Source organism: Pezoporus flaviventris, unplaced genomic scaffold (assembly GCF_033815535.1).
Source record: "Pezoporus flaviventris isolate CSIRO_AGI_PZ_B2104156 unplaced genomic scaffold, CSIRO_AGI_Pfla_v1 ptg000045l, whole genome shotgun sequence".
NCBI classification, from domain to species: Eukaryota; Metazoa; Chordata; class Aves; order Psittaciformes; family Psittacidae; genus Pezoporus; species Pezoporus flaviventris.
This window is the reverse complement of record NW_026892593.1, coordinates 25,929,034-25,946,657: the sequence shown is the minus strand read 5'-3', so window position 1 is coordinate 25,946,657 and position 17,624 is coordinate 25,929,034. Positions and strand designations below refer to the sequence as shown.

At 37.6% G+C, this 17,624-nt stretch overlaps 1 long non-coding RNA gene across 1 annotated transcript; it reads right to left on the bottom strand.

The window, feature by feature from the left end:
- Positions 1-1,777: 1,777 nt before the first annotated feature.
- LOC133276665 (uncharacterized) lies at positions 1,778-17,413 on the bottom strand. Its single transcript, XR_009745945.1, has 3 exons — positions 16,554-17,413; positions 12,008-12,091; positions 1,778-1,907 (listed from the first exon to the last, which is right to left on the bottom strand). It is a non-coding gene; the product is annotated as an uncharacterized LOC133276665 (long non-coding RNA).
- Positions 17,414-17,624: the final 211 nt, after the last annotated feature.

Here is a 17,624-nt window from a genome sequence, read left to right as displayed (position 1 = left end):
CAATGCTTTGCACAGTAGTGTGACAATACAACTATGGAGTGGGAAGAAAACTGTATGCTAGGGTTTTTTTCCAGTTCAGGTCTATGCGAGCAAAGGGCCATAATCACGAGACTCTCAGGAGTTTGTATGACTCTGAAGTTGGGCCATTGCATAATAAGAAAATATAACTGTTCCTATGGAGTATATACAGCAAACAAGTAATAGCAGTACACCATCTTCCAAAATCTAGGCATCTTCCTGTGTAAGGCTGCCCTCTAATAGGAATCCAACACTCTGATGTGCTAGTTGCTGTTTCGTGGAAGCTATTTCTGATCCTTAGGAGTGCTAAGAACCACTTGGTAAAGAGCAGACTCTGCTATAGCATGCCTGTGAGAAGAATAAAACTAAGGATCCTCCTTGGACCATTAAGTAAAACAGTTACTTCAATGAAAAATATCTTTATTCAGTTTGATATGGCACAATAAACATTCAGAGGTTTAATGGAGGTTTTTTGTGGCTTTTCCCCTTTTAAATTCTAAAGTAAAGCTTTTTGTATCAAAACGTAATTAATTAAATCCTCTTCAACTTCACCAGCTCCTCCAAAGATACAGCTTTAAATTAATAAATGGGCCTCAATTCAGTTTCAAAAGGCATTATCTAAATGCTGACAGTAATACTGGGAAAACCCAAGGGTGGTGATGAACTAGATGATCTTTTCCAACCCCAACCATTCTATGATTCTATGATTGCTTCAGTCAGTATAACACAGTTAGTAAGCCTTTAATATGATAGTTTAAATAGAACTTATGGATCAAACACCCTTCCCGGTTTTACTTTCTGCTAGCCAGTACTCCTGCAGCTTCCTACAGGTACTCGACAGCAGTCTGAAGAATCAAGCTCGCAAAATCCTTTTCATAACTTACTTTTGGGATACCAGTGAACAAGTGTCAAACGCTTGAAAGGACTACTTTGGTTTGAAAAAGAACAGGTGTGGATCCAGCTTCCTTATGGTTTAGGAATGAGTTACTAATCACTTTACTCCACCATTGCCAAAAAGTGAGTCAAACAAAATGCCCCATCAGCTTTTCTGAAATTGTGTTAACTTTCAACTGAGTAAACAAAGCATACTTTTGTAGTGAGCAAATTAATTTTACAAAAGCTTCAGCTTAAAAACCTTACTTATAAAGTAAGTTAAAAACTGATAGCAGCATACATGTGAAAATGTTGAGAATCACAGCCACATCTCAGACCAGATACCATTTTGGGGGAACTGCATAAGTAAAGAAACAAGACTCTATTGTTAACATAGAAAAATAACTCTTTTATGGTTCCCATTAAATCCCACAACCACTTTTAACATCTGCAGGCTGAAGGAAAATTTTGTGCCTTCCCAGTGTATCGACTAACTAAATTCATGAACATTTCACTAACCAAAGACCCAAAGTGCTGCATCCAAAATGCTTTATTTTTTCACATTCCTCAAACATCTCACTGTTCTGGAAAAGGTCCTAAAGATCTTTACTCTTTCAACAGCAAATCCTGTGCTGCTGAATCAATAAGACATGGAGAAAAACGGGGGGGGGGGGGGATTTAAACTATATTCTAAGAAACTTAACCCATTTACTTTGCATGAACTGAAGTTGTCTGATTCCCCTGGACTCTGCAAACAGTCCAAGGCAACTAATACTGTCCTTTAAGTATGCCACTAATTTGGAAGAATGGTTGCTCTATGTTATTCCAGATCACCACTCAAGATAGAGCTCTATCTCTTACAACTGCTTGAAAGACATTAGTGGGTAGAAGCATGCTACCTTTCTGCAGTCTGCTGTTCTAGATGTGAAGGAGCTTCAATACCTTCAAAACCTGCGTGGCCTAAAAGCCTCCATATCACATAGAGGATTGTAGAAACTTGTCCAGACAAACTGAAACTAGTAGGAAGAGATGATAGTCAGTGATAGGTTATTTATAAAAGACCTACAGGGTTTAAATCTTCCTTGCAACATTTTTCTCTTTTCTCTGGCTGGAAAACATCCATTCCTGCCAGCCAAACATCCATTTTCCTTTGAAGTACTTCCTGAGAATTTTAATTGCCCAGTAAATTGCCAACAAAACCTTCAAGTTGTAGACCAGCCCAGAGAGACTCCAGAGGGAACAGCCTGTAATGCTTAATTCATCTTTCCACAGTCAGTGGGAAGGGCAGAGTTGCTTGATAGGCCTCCAGCCATAAAAATCAATTTTTAACTGGATGAAGTTCACTGAGGTGAATACAGCCATATGCAGGAGGTAGTAGTTCTCACCAAACACAATCCCAAGTTCCATTACAGCAACGCTTTTGAGAACTGTGATAGTTATTCTGGTAATTAGTAGCTCTAGCTACACATAAGCACTGCAATTCCAATTTGAAAATCTTTCGTGCTTGAAAATGTGTTTCTTAGACAATTTAAACTTCTACAGGTATTTAGCCTCTCTTTACACAGTTGTTGCATTTTTGGCAGGTCCTCCAAATCACCCCTGTATCATATATTTGAAGTTGGCAAGGTTTAAATGATGACACAGCATAAGAAACACAGTGGACGTGAGCATTAAGTTACTGAATTTTTATTTTTAGTGACTGAAACACCTTTATATTCCCAGTTTCAAACCTCAAAATAAAGTTTTCCATAATAAAGCAAAAGGACTCAGAAGGACACAAGACAGGAAATTTGAAGATTAAAGCAACAGAGGAATTTCTTATTAAAGAAAATGCCAAATAACTGCAGTAAATATCCTAAAAAGGCTGACATCATTTCACAATACTGTAATCTCTGTAGCTCGCACAGTTCTGGAAACTCTGTTATCTGTCAGAAAAATGTAAACTGAGGTAACACTGAATTGCAGTGATGCCCTGCGTGGCATGAATAATCTATTTGATTTTTGTTGTTTGGAAACAACTGCTTTAAAAAAATGTTTACACTAGAATACAGGCTGTTCATCACGCATGACACATTTTATTATTAATATTTTAGTGAGTATTTTTTATATTGTCAATTCAGAAAAATCAAGATTTGTAAACACTAACTCAGGCCTGTTAAGGGTGTTAGAATACATTATCATGAAGGGCTAACCTTCATTAAAAATGAACAAATGCAGTTAAAGATAAGCTTCTTGCATACAAATTCATATTGAAGACATTACTTCAACAGCTCAACTATTAATTTTTACTTTTTTTCAGGGCCTCATACAATTTATTTTCTACTGCTTTTCTCACTTCACTGAGACATTTCTCCCATTGAGTGCACTGTAACCTTTCCATCTACTTGAGCAGCTTCTAGCAACACAGCAGCTAGAAAAGCACAGGAAAATTAGAGCAGCAGATGTGCAGCAGACATTAAAAGATTTGTAAAGAGGATATATTATTTAGATAAAACAATGAAAATGAAAAATATTTTGGAAATGCCAATCTGTGTAGCTTTACATTCCCCAGATCTTCATATTTGATTTCTCTATCATTTTTTAAAATAATAAAATATATGTATAGTTGTAGGATTAAGGAGAACAGAGATCGAGATGGGGTCTCAAATCATAGCCTAAAAAAAGTATCAATTTACCCTAAAAATTATGATGCTATTGAAAGTTGCATTAAAAAATACAGAGTTATTCAACTGCATTTTAATTTATATTTTACAGTTCAATGTCTCACTTAATCTCCCACTCAGATGAACTTATGCTAACATAACAGTTACATGATCTGATGGCCCATTAGGACACATTCTGTACAGTGTCTGCTTGGCTTTCTGAGAGTAAAACCAAGCAATGCAACTTAAGTTTGGAAATCATGGTTTTTAATTATACTCCAAGAAGTGTTAAAGAACTTGTTTTCTTTATGGTTTGGATACAAAATGAGATTCCCAAAATATACTTTTTAAAATATTCACAGAAGTCAGAATGAGTATTTCATTAAAAAAAAGCCAAAACAACTAACAACTGCTCCTGTATATTAGAAAAAAAGTCTGTCATCTGCTGCTAGACTTATTTTTAACCTTAATCTTCAACTGATAAGCACCTCTAATTAGTTTTCTTTCCTAAATACCCTCAGTTAGATTCTTGCATTATCATATGCAGCACCACAGAGCAGCCAGGCTTCAGATGAGGGAAAGAAAGCTGTCCACTGCAAATAACACAATAGTTTGGGGGACTGTACAAGGAAAGAGAGAAAGAAAGCCTTGCTAGTGAAAAATTAAATTAAAATCTGGAAACAGAACAATTAGGTTTCTACCAAAAGAAGCAACCAAGGAAAGGGTTGGGATTACTGCTCACAGGACACAATCAGCAAACAGCATCTGAACAGTTCCTATACCTGCCTACAGAAAACGTGAACATCAGTTACTCTCTGAGGATAGAAGGCTGAACAGATATCTGTGTTGCTGGGACTAAATTTCTCATTTTTGTCTTGCAATCATATTTCAGAAAGTGGATTAAATTATAAGAACCCTAGTGAAAAAGTGTCAATAAGTTTGATCTGACTTGTTGTCAGAGGCACACGTGACATAACCAAGAGAAGGAGTTAGGGTACACCAACAGCACTCCCTCTGATCACAAAATCAGCAAAAGACTAAAGCTACTTCTCCTCTGTCCCTGCTGAGCCTCTTAAATGCAAATAGGCCACAATCCTTATTGGAGAAGAAAAGAGCCACGTGGACAACTGTCTTGAGATCAGGCACCAGCCTCATCCTCCTCTGAAGACAACAGGGGTAGCTGAGGAATTAATTCCGGGTGAGGTACATACAGCATCATGCTGGGAGCAGTGCAGGTCATGAGGAATAAACACAGCTTCCATCTTGTTACTCTTAACACTTCACCAAGTTTTAGAAGGTTATTTTCAGTTTAGCCAGGAGCCACTGTGGCTCAAAAAACATGAGTGATCCACACCCTAGTGAACGGACTGGTATTTTATTCTAGAGGCAGCACAATGAAATATCATTCAGGATTTGAAGACTACAGCGAAGTCATCATTAAAGCCCATTCAATGGAGCAGTTACTATTATTTTCAGCAGTAAATAACCTTCTATCCACTTTGTGCCTTCCCTTGGTGTTACTATAGGCTTCTCATATAGGGGAACTAACAGACATGTATTTCTGGGGAGAAAAAGGGAAGGAGGAAGTTACAACCCACTACTTTCTTTTATTCTTTCTATCTTAAGCACAGGTCTAGAATTGTTAGGCCATTATATCCCTAGCTTCTTAGTAAAATCTCCATACATTCTGGATGTCTCTTCAAGTACTACCAGCTTGTGACACTGATAACATGAACATCTTGCTTCAGAGACGAGCATGTAGCTCAATTAACGCTCAAATGATTCTGCTGTCTTAAAGATTTTGGAATATGATTTCCTTGAAATAAATAGTACAAAATTCAAGTGAAGTGTTACACTGCTATCAGTCACTTAAATATTCACATGTATTTAGACATCATAAACTGCTGCTGTAAAACACTAGAAAAATATTCAGATAATTCAGGGTTAGCTATATTTCTCTGCAAAAGAACATTTGCCTTCAACAGAGGCTGAAGCCCTCCAGATATTAAAATGCACATTTTCTGCCTTTATTACATCCATTATGTTTTATTGATGCATAAATCTTCCCAAATTATCCTGTAATATTATGGCTGTTCATTACACTTACTAACTCTTCTGTAATTTATAATAAAATCAAGAAACTGCACCTTTTTTGTTTTCTTTTATTATAGACAGTAATAAAAAACAGTGACCTAAGAAACAGCTTATCCCTCTCCATGTTGAACTGTTATCCTTTGCGCTTCATATCTTGGTGTAATCCATTCCAGTGGTCTTTTCTTAGCTGATTTTGTAAACTTATCTTTTGTGTCTCACAGTATCATAAATTCTTCTGAAACCTCAATTATGTCCTTTGCTTCAGCTTCTTTTTTACCACCCACTCCTGAAAATGTGAGCATTAAGCTTACATGTTGGTAAACCCTTCTATAAAAAAAAATTCATCATTTCCACACTTTCCACATGACAGACCCAGGCAAAAAGATGTATTCAGGGATTTCCTTACAACAGGTCTTAGTTCAATGCTGCAGTCTTTCTCAGTAGTACGTTACTTTGCCCATTTCTCTTGTTAATACACTCCATAAAATATTTAATAGAATTAAACAAGTAAGCATAACGCTTCCCAATAGTATCTCAATGTTCATAAAGTATTGAGTCAGGCTGATGCTTAGGCTTTTGTACATTCCCAATCCCATTTCCCTAAAGTTACATCAGGAGAAGAGTTGCAGAAAACACACAGACTCCTTCAAAGTGCATTACAAAAAGCCAAGAAGCAGAAGTCACAAGGTACAGCACAGAAAAGTACAGACTTGTATAAAAAAATTCTACAAAGAGAGCAGTTAAGGACATACTAAGTTGCCTGAGAAGGCCATAAAATCTGCTCCCTTGTAGATCTTTAAAACTGAATGGGACAAAATCCTGAATAATCTGCTCTGACTCTAAAATTTGCCTTGCTTTGAACAGGAGGCTGGACTGGATGATTTCTAGGTCCAACAGACAACCTCATAAAATAAATTATTTCATTTTTCTACTAACTGAATAGCTTGAAGAGTCTTTAAAGATCAAATGATCTATAATTGCCATACAGAGTAGCTGCAGTAAGTAAAAGCATGTGTATAAGTTTCACCTAAGCTTCCACTGAGGCATCATTTTATGGGAGGAAAAGTTATTAACGAAAGGACAAAAACATCACCATCTTCCAGACTTCAGCAGGACTTCAGTCACAACTGGAAGTTAGATGCACTCACATAAAAAAAGTCTTCTGTTGTACCTTAAAAATTTTGTTTAATGTTGGTTACACTTTTGCTTTATTCTGTCAGATTTGTAAGAATTGTTTAGGGTAACCTTTACCGTTTCATTACCTCTTCCCTATCGCCCCTCCAAGCTTTCTAAAACAAAGATATGCACAAGCTGGTGTTAATGTATTAACAGAGAAAACCAGATGGAATCTAGTAGTTGTTCTGTAATTAAAGCAGGATCAGCTACAGACAGTATTGTCAACAGTTGGGAAACTTCCAACTAAAAAAAAAAAAAAAAAAAGAATTTGTGTTGAAGAGACTGCCTCCTCTTGGCTTTTGGTTCTATTTCTATCCAGTGACATACTCGTAACAAAAAATGTTTGATTGCACCAATTTAAAAGTATGTAACTGACTTACCCAATGTTTAAAATGGTTTAAATCACTCTTGAGCCAGAAAAAGAATACTTCCCAAGTTTCAAATAAGTTTTGAGTGGTGAAGTGTTTTCAAGCTCAGGAAGGCTTTATTACTACTGGAGCTGACCCAAGTATTCAACAAGAACATCTGGTACGTGGTTTTCTTTCCCAGTTTGTACACGTAACAACTTCTGAATGACAACCACTCCTACAAGCTATTTTTAAAAGACAGAAAAAGTGCAGCCATGGATCTCTGGAAAGCAAAGCTCTGAGATCATCTGAGCATACTGAGACCACGTGGGCACAAACAAACTGAAACATGAGAGGTTCCCTCTGAACATCCAGGAACACTTTTTTACTGTGAGGTGTCTGAGCAATGGCACAGGTTGATCAGGGAAGCTGTGGAGTCTCCATCATAGAGATGTTCAAAAGCCATCTGGACATGGTCCTGGGCCACTGCTTAAGCAGGAATGTTGGACCAGATCTCCAGATGTCCCTTCCAACCTCAACCATTCTGCGACCATGTAACAATGCATTGTGTTATATGAGTAAAAACATTTGGAAATAAATATAGCTAACTGAAAAGCTATTTTGATGGTGCATATAAATACTTAAATACATAAACCCAAGGATTACATGTTTTCCTTACATCCTTTTTTAGGATATTGAAAAAACACATTGCAAGAGAACTAGAAAAAGGAACACCTGGGTTAGGGTTAGGGTTAGAGGTCAATTTAATGTAACCAATTTACATATAAGGAAATCAGAGACTGTAAAGTGAGAAGAAAACCTACGCAAACCCCAACGTTTTATATGAACAGTACAATTATCCTAGAAAAATGTACTACATTTGGGCAAGCTTTAATAGAGCTAGAGTGGCTGTGGTTCCTAAACAAGTTACAGCTACTTCCGTTTTAAAACTCTGTTTAGATGCAAATTAATTTATGAAACACATCAGTTTATTATCACTAAATAAGAGTTTTGGGAGGTATTTTAAACATAAATGCATTCATGCTTTTCCACAAAAGGAACTAGTTGTGTTCCCTTTCTACAGCTATCCATTCTCCAGTCCATTAAAAATGTCTCTTTTAGAGGCAATTTCTGTCACTTAAAAATACTCACATTTACATTCTTGAATAAGAAACCATTTTCATCCTCCCTTTGCTGCTGTTAAGAAACTATACATTACTGAAATATGCTTCCCTTTTCTAGCTGATTTCTCATATCAGGTTTCCTAAGTTTAAACTAGATGATATGCCAATCCTTTCAGAATGAGGACATTTTTCACAATAAAAGTTTTACAAGGAATAATGTAAACTGGAAAAACTGTGCTTCTGTTATTATAATTCCTCTGATTCCTGACAATTGAAAGTTTTCTTTCTTCAGTCTATCTTATGCAGCACACAGCTATAAGACACTGTGTTAAACTTTTTTGTCTTTATTTTTCACCTATGTCAGCAGGTCTTCTTATCAGTAAAGACAGTGAGGTCGGAACACAAATAGTTGCTATATAAACAATGTTGACAATAGCTATGTGACTGACCACATCACTTGGAATACTTTCAAACTTGACAAGGTTTAAATGACTACTCTTCTTCTTTTAAATATACACCATTTTTAAAAAGCATTATTTTAGGAAACACATTTGAATCAGCCAAAGCAAAAGTGACAACATTGTTTTAAACAAACCTTGACCCGAGGAAGCACTGATTTCATACAGCAACCCTTCCAGCAGCACCTGCTGGGACTGAGACACTCGGAGCAGAACAGACCAGCTACTGGCTGCCTCAGTGGATAACAGGAGAGCAGCAGATGTTGTTTATCTTGACTTTTAGAAGGCTTTTGACAGTGTGTCCTACAGACAAATTGATGAAGTACAGATTACATAAATGGATACTGAGATGAACTGATATCTGGCTGAACTGCTGGGCTCAAAAGACTGTGATCAGTATGAAGTCCATCTGGAGGAAAGTGACTGCTGGTGTACCACAGGGATCAATACTGTGGCCAGTACAGCTTAATCACTTCATTAATGACCTGGATGATGGGACAGAGTGCATGCATCCTCAGCAAGCTTGCTGATGACAGGAACTAGGAGTGGCTGATACACTAGCTGGTTGCACTGGCATTCAGGGGGACCTTGAAAAGCTGACTAATAAACCAACAGGAATCTCTTAAAATTCACAAAGGAAATACAAAGCCCTGCACCTCAGGAAGAATAACCCCATGCAACAGTACGGGATGGGGGATGACCAGCTGCAAGCAGCTCTGCAGAAAAACACTTGGGGGTCCTGGTGGGCTCAAAGTAGACCATAAGCCAGCAGCATACCCTTGTAGCAAGGAAGGTTAATAGCATCTTGGGCTGCATTAGGAAAATTGCTGCCAGAAAGTCAAGGGAGATGGATGATCCTTCCCCTCTATTCAGCACTGATGAGACACATCTGAGTGCTGTGCCGACTTGTGGGCTCCCCAGTACAAGCAAAACATAAGCAGCCTAGAATGAGTCCAGCAAAGGACTGCAAAGACGATTAAGGGATTGGAGCATTTGACATATGCAGTGAGATTGAAAGAGCTGGGTACCCTAGCCTGGAGAAGAGAAGGCTCAGGGAGATCCTACCAACATGTATAAATATCTTAGGGTGGCAGGGGTACACAATTTCTCAGAGGTGCCCAGCAACAAGGCAAGAGTCAATGGGCATAAATTAAAACAGATTAAATCCCCAGAGCAGTAGAAAGCACATTTTTACTGTAAGGGTGGTCAAGCACTTGAACTAGGTGGCCAAGCAGCAAGCTGCTCTAGTTGATCATGCTTTGAGGAGGGGGAGTGTTGGACTGGACGATCTCCAGACACCCTTTGCAACCCCAGTTATTCTGTGGTGCTTAGGGTAAGAGATAAAAGGAAGGCAACTAAATCTGAGTAATATGGACTTCATGTCAGTGGTTTTCACTGCACAGACCAAGCCTTCAATAAGATAAAACAGTTCCACTGCGTATCGGTTACCTGTATCTCACTGCACTCTATGAAGGCAAGTTGTTTAATTAGACTCAGAAAAAACTTCATTGTGCTGCTACAACAAAACAAGTTGTTTTTCTATCCCATGCAACTGCTGATGCCCAAGAATGTAGGTCTAAGCAGGATGAGAACTACCTAACATAGAGATTAAGACAATGTATGTTTACACCAGCCAAGTAAATCACTTTATTACCTATTACAATGTCAATTTGTATCAGCAAACTTCCATCACTTTAATGGATTTCTTTGCCTCCCTCCAGTCAGTACTCAATCACTAAAGCCCTGTTTAACCAAAAAGCCATCCTCGTTTTGTAATGCCTACTCTCTTGCATCAAAATATTGACAGCTGTGTTTCGAAACTGTAGGAAAAATGAGAGGAACCAAGAGAACGTCACAAAGAAAAGCTAAAACATCTCAGTCATGAGGAGCAAGCACCTGTGCACTGACCCAATTAGACATTCAAACACTTGTCACTTTGGAGCTGGCTGGTTGTCACTCATCCAAGTAGCCTCAGGGGACCTATTGTATGGTGGAATTCCCTGACAGGAGAACTGGAGCTATGGAGGCAATGAGGGCACAGTGATAGGGTGCCAGGATCCTGGTGAGCCAGAGCAGCAAGCAGCAAAGCCAAAGAACATCAGAGCTTCCTTTACTTGGTTACCATCCAAAAAGCCTTTCACAGTCTTCAATGGTTATCTTTTTTCCAGAGCAGTCTAGTTTAAAAACCTTACGGTAACAGTCCTCTTTATCCCAAGCTACATTTAACTCCTCAGTGACTAGCACAAGAGCCATTTCAGAAGAGATTCCTGAAAGATTAAAAATATAATAATGATAAAAAAATATTTTCATGGCAGGGAGAGGATGTACTATATGTTACTTTTAGTAATACCACCAGCATGTAATTCAGAGGTCAAAACATTTCAGAGCCCATCTCCTCCCTTTTCTGTTTTAAACATACTATTGATGCTTTCAGATGCTCTGTCTGCTTGAACACATAAGGGACAAACCACTGCACAGCCACCCACGCCTACACACTATAAGAGATAGAAAAGGTCTGTTCCAGTAAGCTGCATACAATACTGCATTCAGGACCCCCAAATCAGATTTTTCATTCAAAAAAAGTAATAATCAGATATTAGAACACAAATGACTATTCAGCAGCTACTACTGACTTCAAGTAAGGCTATCTCCGTTCTTATGCTGAAAGATTAATGCAACTCAAATACAAGAGTAGGAAGGAATTGGAGGGGGATTGAAATAAGAAAAATCAAAGCTTGCTTCGAAACTTTCCAAATAGACATCTAACATTAGGACCTATTCCATGAGAGTAAAGAATTCAGAATGCCCCTATAACCAAATCTGTGACCCATGCTATAAGAAAATCTTCTATTATTTTGTTAAAAACGTATTCAAGTGCCTTCTAAGTCCATTTTTCCAGACTCCGTTTTTTACTAGTTGACTTGTCCCAACACCTGTTCTCACCAGCAAGGAACACCAGAGATTAAGGCTACCTTCAATTATGTGAAGCTATGAAACACTTCTAACTGCCTTTCCAGTTAATGTATTTGATATGAGCCCTTCAGTTAAAAGCTGAGCTGACATTTTAAAAATTATACTAATCACAAACTCCTTAAACAAACATGGAAATGCAGGTAAATGCAGAACATGTCACATGACTACCCTGATAGTACTTAATAGAAACTGAACAGAAAGATAGAAACTTAACAGATAGAAACTTAATGTCAGTAAAGTTTTTTTTTTTATTTTCCCAGTAAGCATGAGAAATTAAAATTTTGAGAGAAAAATTATCTTACCTTTGTACAAATAACTTCTGAGCAAGATGCTCTCTATCTTCTTTCTTATTCCCTGTATGACAGGTCTTTATGTCACTGCCTTGCCTGAAAAAAATCACATACAACCTGAAACATTTATAGATGCCAATAATTATATTCACTGTTAGACTACAACAAAGACATCAGATATGTCTTGATACAGCTGCAATGCTAAATTCAGTTAAGTGGAATGGTAGTTTAATAGGAACTGATTTATACATGTTGGGTTGAAAAAAGAATAACATTAGGGGGGAAAACAACCAGGCTCCTTGGGTTTCAAAATCATGTTTTGCATTTCACTCTCCAAAATAACATAGCCAGTCACATCAAATCAAACCAGACCACCCATTTGATCATCCAGGTTTGCAGTATCATCAGTGAAAAACAGTCAGTGCTTCACAAAGCTTGAGCAAGCCTAACCTAACCTAACTTAACCATATCTTTCTAACACTCAGTAACCCAGCTTAAGGCACACTGGGTAGCTCCATCTCCTCAGGACTAAACACTTCAGTGGTCTTTGGGATATAGATGCCCAAGCTTGTAAAAAGACATCTGCTGGAAGAGGTCATAGCAGGTGACAGCAAGCCTCTACTGTGGGAAAAGCCTTTGGTCACAGCACTTTCCCAGAGACACATGTGGGATTACAGTCAATTTGTAATCTGAGATCCCATTTTCTACAATAATATCCTAAATTCTATTTGAGGGATGGGACAAACAGCCCCCTTCCCTACCCAGCACCCACCCCCTCATATTAAAAGCACAAGACAGAGAAAGAGGAAACAGTGGGAGAGGTTTTGTTTTGAATTCAGATGCTACCTTCTTCATTTATTCACAGCAATTCTGCACCCAGACCCTTTCTTCTCTTACTCTTTGTTACTTTAACCCATTTTAAACACATCAGAGTCTTGTTGAGAAGGTTGATTATTTTTCCATGGTAATGCATATGTGGAGTTCAACTTTCAAGTGAGTAAGGTTCAAGTAAGATCATAAATTGTGAGAGTGAGCTTCAGAAAGTTTCAACTGAGGATTCCCCTTTCATCTTTACAGTACACGTTGCTCATCTGCAAAGTCAGTTATGCTTGCCACTATACGCAGCCCTTATTTCAGTGGACTAATGGCGAAGTGACACTAATAGCAACAGATTAGCATCACTGCAGCACCCGTTATTTCATATACTGTACATAAAAGTATATACATTTTATTGTCATAAAGTTCACTGTTTACTCCTAACTGCAGATTAGCACTGTTTGGTTAGGTAAAACAGGAGAGACTGCAAAATCTCAGCTTACAATGGTGATACTGTAAGATTGGTTTAATTTCCCATCAAATTGATAAAGCAATTGTACAATTTATTTCAGTATCCTTTTAAAAGCCTTTTTACAGTTAAATTGGTCTGCTGACTGGCAAAACCCCAACTGTTGGCTAGAGCTCCCCTGTAGCTGTTACTTTCACTAACAACCAGCACTTCTCATAAATTGCTCATGATCAGGCTCTTTCAAATCAACTTGTTGCTCTTACATAATAAAGCACTGGAAATAATACATTACCTTGATAACTTTTGAAGTTTGACATACATAATTCATTTCACTGGGGTGAAGTTTACTTAGGTAATTCACTTTATTGCCTTCATCTTTATTCAGACACTCAAATCCTTTCCAACCCCCCACCTCTATATTCAGCTGGAACAGCTGCCTGCAACCAACAGGACCTTGATGAGCCACAGTCAACAGAACTTGCATTCAGAACTGCTACATGCATGCAATTTTTAATTGACCAAAACAGTTGAATATGACATTGATCACACAAATTCTGTATAAAGGTAATGTCTACATCCAGCCTGTCATGGACTGAACCTGGTGGTTCAGTCCACTAACTCACTGTCTCCAAGACAAGATCAGAGCACGCTTTAGGGAATACTTCAGCCCAAGGGACCCTTCCCAACGGCAGTATGGGTAAGGCTATGTAAGTTTTGATTCTCCACTCCAGACAGTCCTGCAGTTCTCCCATGCAAGACAACGCATCCTCTGTTACACACTCCACCTGGCAATGTCACACATTGGAGGACACACCACAGACTTAAGAGTATTAGGCTGCAAAATCATAACTTTGATGGGCTGCAACACAGCTGTCACTATTTCAGGTACTCTGAACTTTAAACACTAGCTGCATATTAGGTCTGCAGGAACACTGCTGTACTCAGATGAAGCTCAAGTTACAGCCAGTCTATTTTATGAGAGATTAATTTTCTAAAACATTAAAATGCAGAGGCAGAGAAACCTCTGTCAACCAGCCTAACTTGATGACAGGAATTTGCCTGTGTCTTGCTGTTATTACCAGTAAAGAACAGCTGTAGCCTGAAGGGGTATACTTAGAAGTCAGGCATGCTCTTAAACCTAGGGATGGCTTGCGTAAAACCTCACATACAGCAGAAAACCACAGCTCTATTGACAGTGCAGGTAATCTTTTCCAGACTTCTAACACTCATTAAAAGAAAAGGGAAAACCTCATCACTCTATTCCCCTTACTGTTTTGAAGTAAATATGGTCATTTAATAGTATATTTGGTTTGGTAAGTAATATGACTCACAATTTTCCATGGTTTATTGGTAGGAAAGAAACTGTACTACAGCCAAACTGATTCCAATTTCTGGGTAAGAAATGGTCACAATATCAGTCTCTTTGGATGCTCAGACAACACACATGCTGCTCCAAAAAAAAAATATTTGCTATAGTTCTTCTTGACATCTGCAGCTTTAACCTATTTACAGTCCATGACCAGATTCGTTTGCTGTAACATCATTTATTTTCTCTGATAGTCTCTTAGAAGGGAGCTTAACAAAAGCTTGAAACCAAGGAAATCATACCCATGAGAAGTTCTGTAAAACATGTGCAGAAGAGCACCTGAACATCCAAGAAACATCTCGGGTGAATGAAGAAGTAGAGAAGCATTCTCAGATTACTTCTTTTGCTGTCTGACAGCAGACATGAAAGTTTGCATTTTTATTCACAATGTTAAGTGCGTGAAGAGGAATTACTCTGAATTACTTGGTGACATGATCTTATAGCAACAGGTAAAGTCCCACGTATTTCATACTAGCCACAAACCCCTCATGGCCAGATATAGAATCATGGAATCATAGAATCGTTAGGGTTGGAAAGGACCTTAAGATCATCTAGTTCCAACCCCCCTGCTGTGGGCAGTAGACATGTAAAATAATAAGCAGATGTCTAGTTTCCAAAGTGAGAGGAGCATTTGTACCCATACGGGAAAATAATGAGTGAATGGATAGTATGATTTATTCTTTGTCTAGATTAAAAAAATGTTTTAGAATTAGATGTATTTCAAATCATGTAATTCGCTTGACCACCAGCATATTGCAGAAATGTAAAGCACACTTCTTACTTTCCCAAACATTATTCTGTATATTTATTAACTTAAAAATTTGTGAAAGAACTAAAATTTACACAGTATTTTTGCTTTACAAATTTCTCTGCTAATAGTGTTGATAGACTTCAGGGAAGTAAAATTTAGAATGAAAAATCCATAGATTGTAATACCTGTCTATGCAAAAAGTCCAAATATAAAGAATTCAGAATTCAAAATTCCATTTTTATTTTATAATCTGATTGGCCAAATGGTTTTATATACAATGTTTTCAAAATATTCATTAAAAGGCTAAGGCACTTTAATGTTTTCAACGTAACCTTAAAAAAAAGGCAGTAGAACAAGACAATATACAGCTCCCCCCAAAGTTAGTAACGTATCTATATGCATAGATATGTATAATTCAGTTTTCTTTTACTTTACTGCAGAAAGTTATTGAATAGTAAATATTTTCAGGGGACCTGGAAAAAAAATATTTGCTTTGCAATATATAGAACTCATTCAGTGCATTTAAGCAAAGTCTTATGCAATCCAGCACTTCAGCGCACCATTATTCACCCTTATGTCATTTCTGCTTTCAGAACTAAAGAGTAATGAGGAGACCTCAGACAAGGAGAAACAATCACCCTGTTGGTTGATGATGGTAGTGATCCATCTTTTTGTCATATCTATCTTATTTCTGGTAGTGCTCAACCCCAGGTGATTCTGACAGAGTAATAATAGGAAAAAATATCCTGGAAAATACCCTGGAAAAACATCAAGACTAAATTATTTGGGTTTTCATTTTTCATACACACATCCTCATGAAAACACTTCCTTGACAAGTAGTCCTGTTACATTAATATCCCTAAGAACAATACCTTAATTTTCCACATATTATAATAAAAAAAAGAGAATACAAGTTTCATCTTATCTTTAACATGTTGTGAAGTCATGCATACAAATTATAACTGCACTGATATCAGTTCCTACACTGTTAACCAAAGTTATATATTTCAGTAAACTGCATAAAATAGGTTTATTCTCCTTTTAAACTACATTTCCTCATGATCCTTCATTCCAATAAATCAAACTAAGATACAGAAACCTCAGCTATGTAAGTGGTTGAAAAGAATCGGAACAGAAAAGGAAAATCATCCATTACCTTGCACATATAGCTATATAGTCCTCTTCCCTTTTTGATGGATTGCTTTTTTTTTATCCCTTTCTTTTTGTTAGTGAGAGGTAAGAATTTGCACCATGCTCCTCTTCATGTTGTAATCTTGACAAAACTCTGCTGTTAAGCCCTGCTGTTGCTGAACTGTGTGCAGAAGCACGTACAAGAGCAGTCCGTCGCTTTGTCCCCCACCCTCCCAAGCTTCTCTGTGATCAGCACAGGCTTTGTAGCCATACAATAGGGGTTAAACATTTCCCTGTATTTATTTAAAAGCAGAGCTAAATCTGCTTAGCTGCAGGAACCTTTTAGTAAAATGATGCTCACTCTGTAAGGGTATTTCTTCCTTTTTTTTTTAAGAGTAAATAGCTTCTATAATAAAAGGAACTATATATTTATATATCTTGATACAAAAAGAAAAAAAAATTCCTTTTCATTATACACAGTGCATAAACAATGCAGTCACATAAAAATCCACAAGGATTTTTATCCAGATCTTACCCTTTCCACAGTTTCCCCCTAAGCAATGACTTGTGACTTGCCTCTTAACTTGGAGCTCTAATTTGATTTTTCTTTTATGTCAATCTACCTGATGACTTTCCAGCGGGGCAATCCTCTGGTATCCATTGACACTGTCCAACAGGCAGATCATTGCAAAAGGTACTATTTGTGCCAACTGGTGAAATTCCAGCACACCCCCCCCCCCGCCAAATTTAAACACACTGAGAAACAAATGAAAACATTTTAGAAGAGTTGAATGTGCTTGTCCTCAGTACTAAAGCCACTCATTTCACACCCCACATGAACCTCTGGACCACCTTCGCTTTCTAAGGAACTACCCTGAAGCAACACTGCTACAGAACAGTGGCTTTTTTCCAGTTCCTGAGCAAAACAAAAACAGTATTTAAAACTTCTAATTTCTGTTCTGCACAAATCCAGATTTTTTGTTTTAAGTCCAGCTAGATGATTTCTAGCTTTAGGAGTTTTGCATCTTTTTATAGGTAGCAGTAAGAATTCTGTCAGGATTTATTAGCACAAGCATTAGTTCAGAACAATCACCTC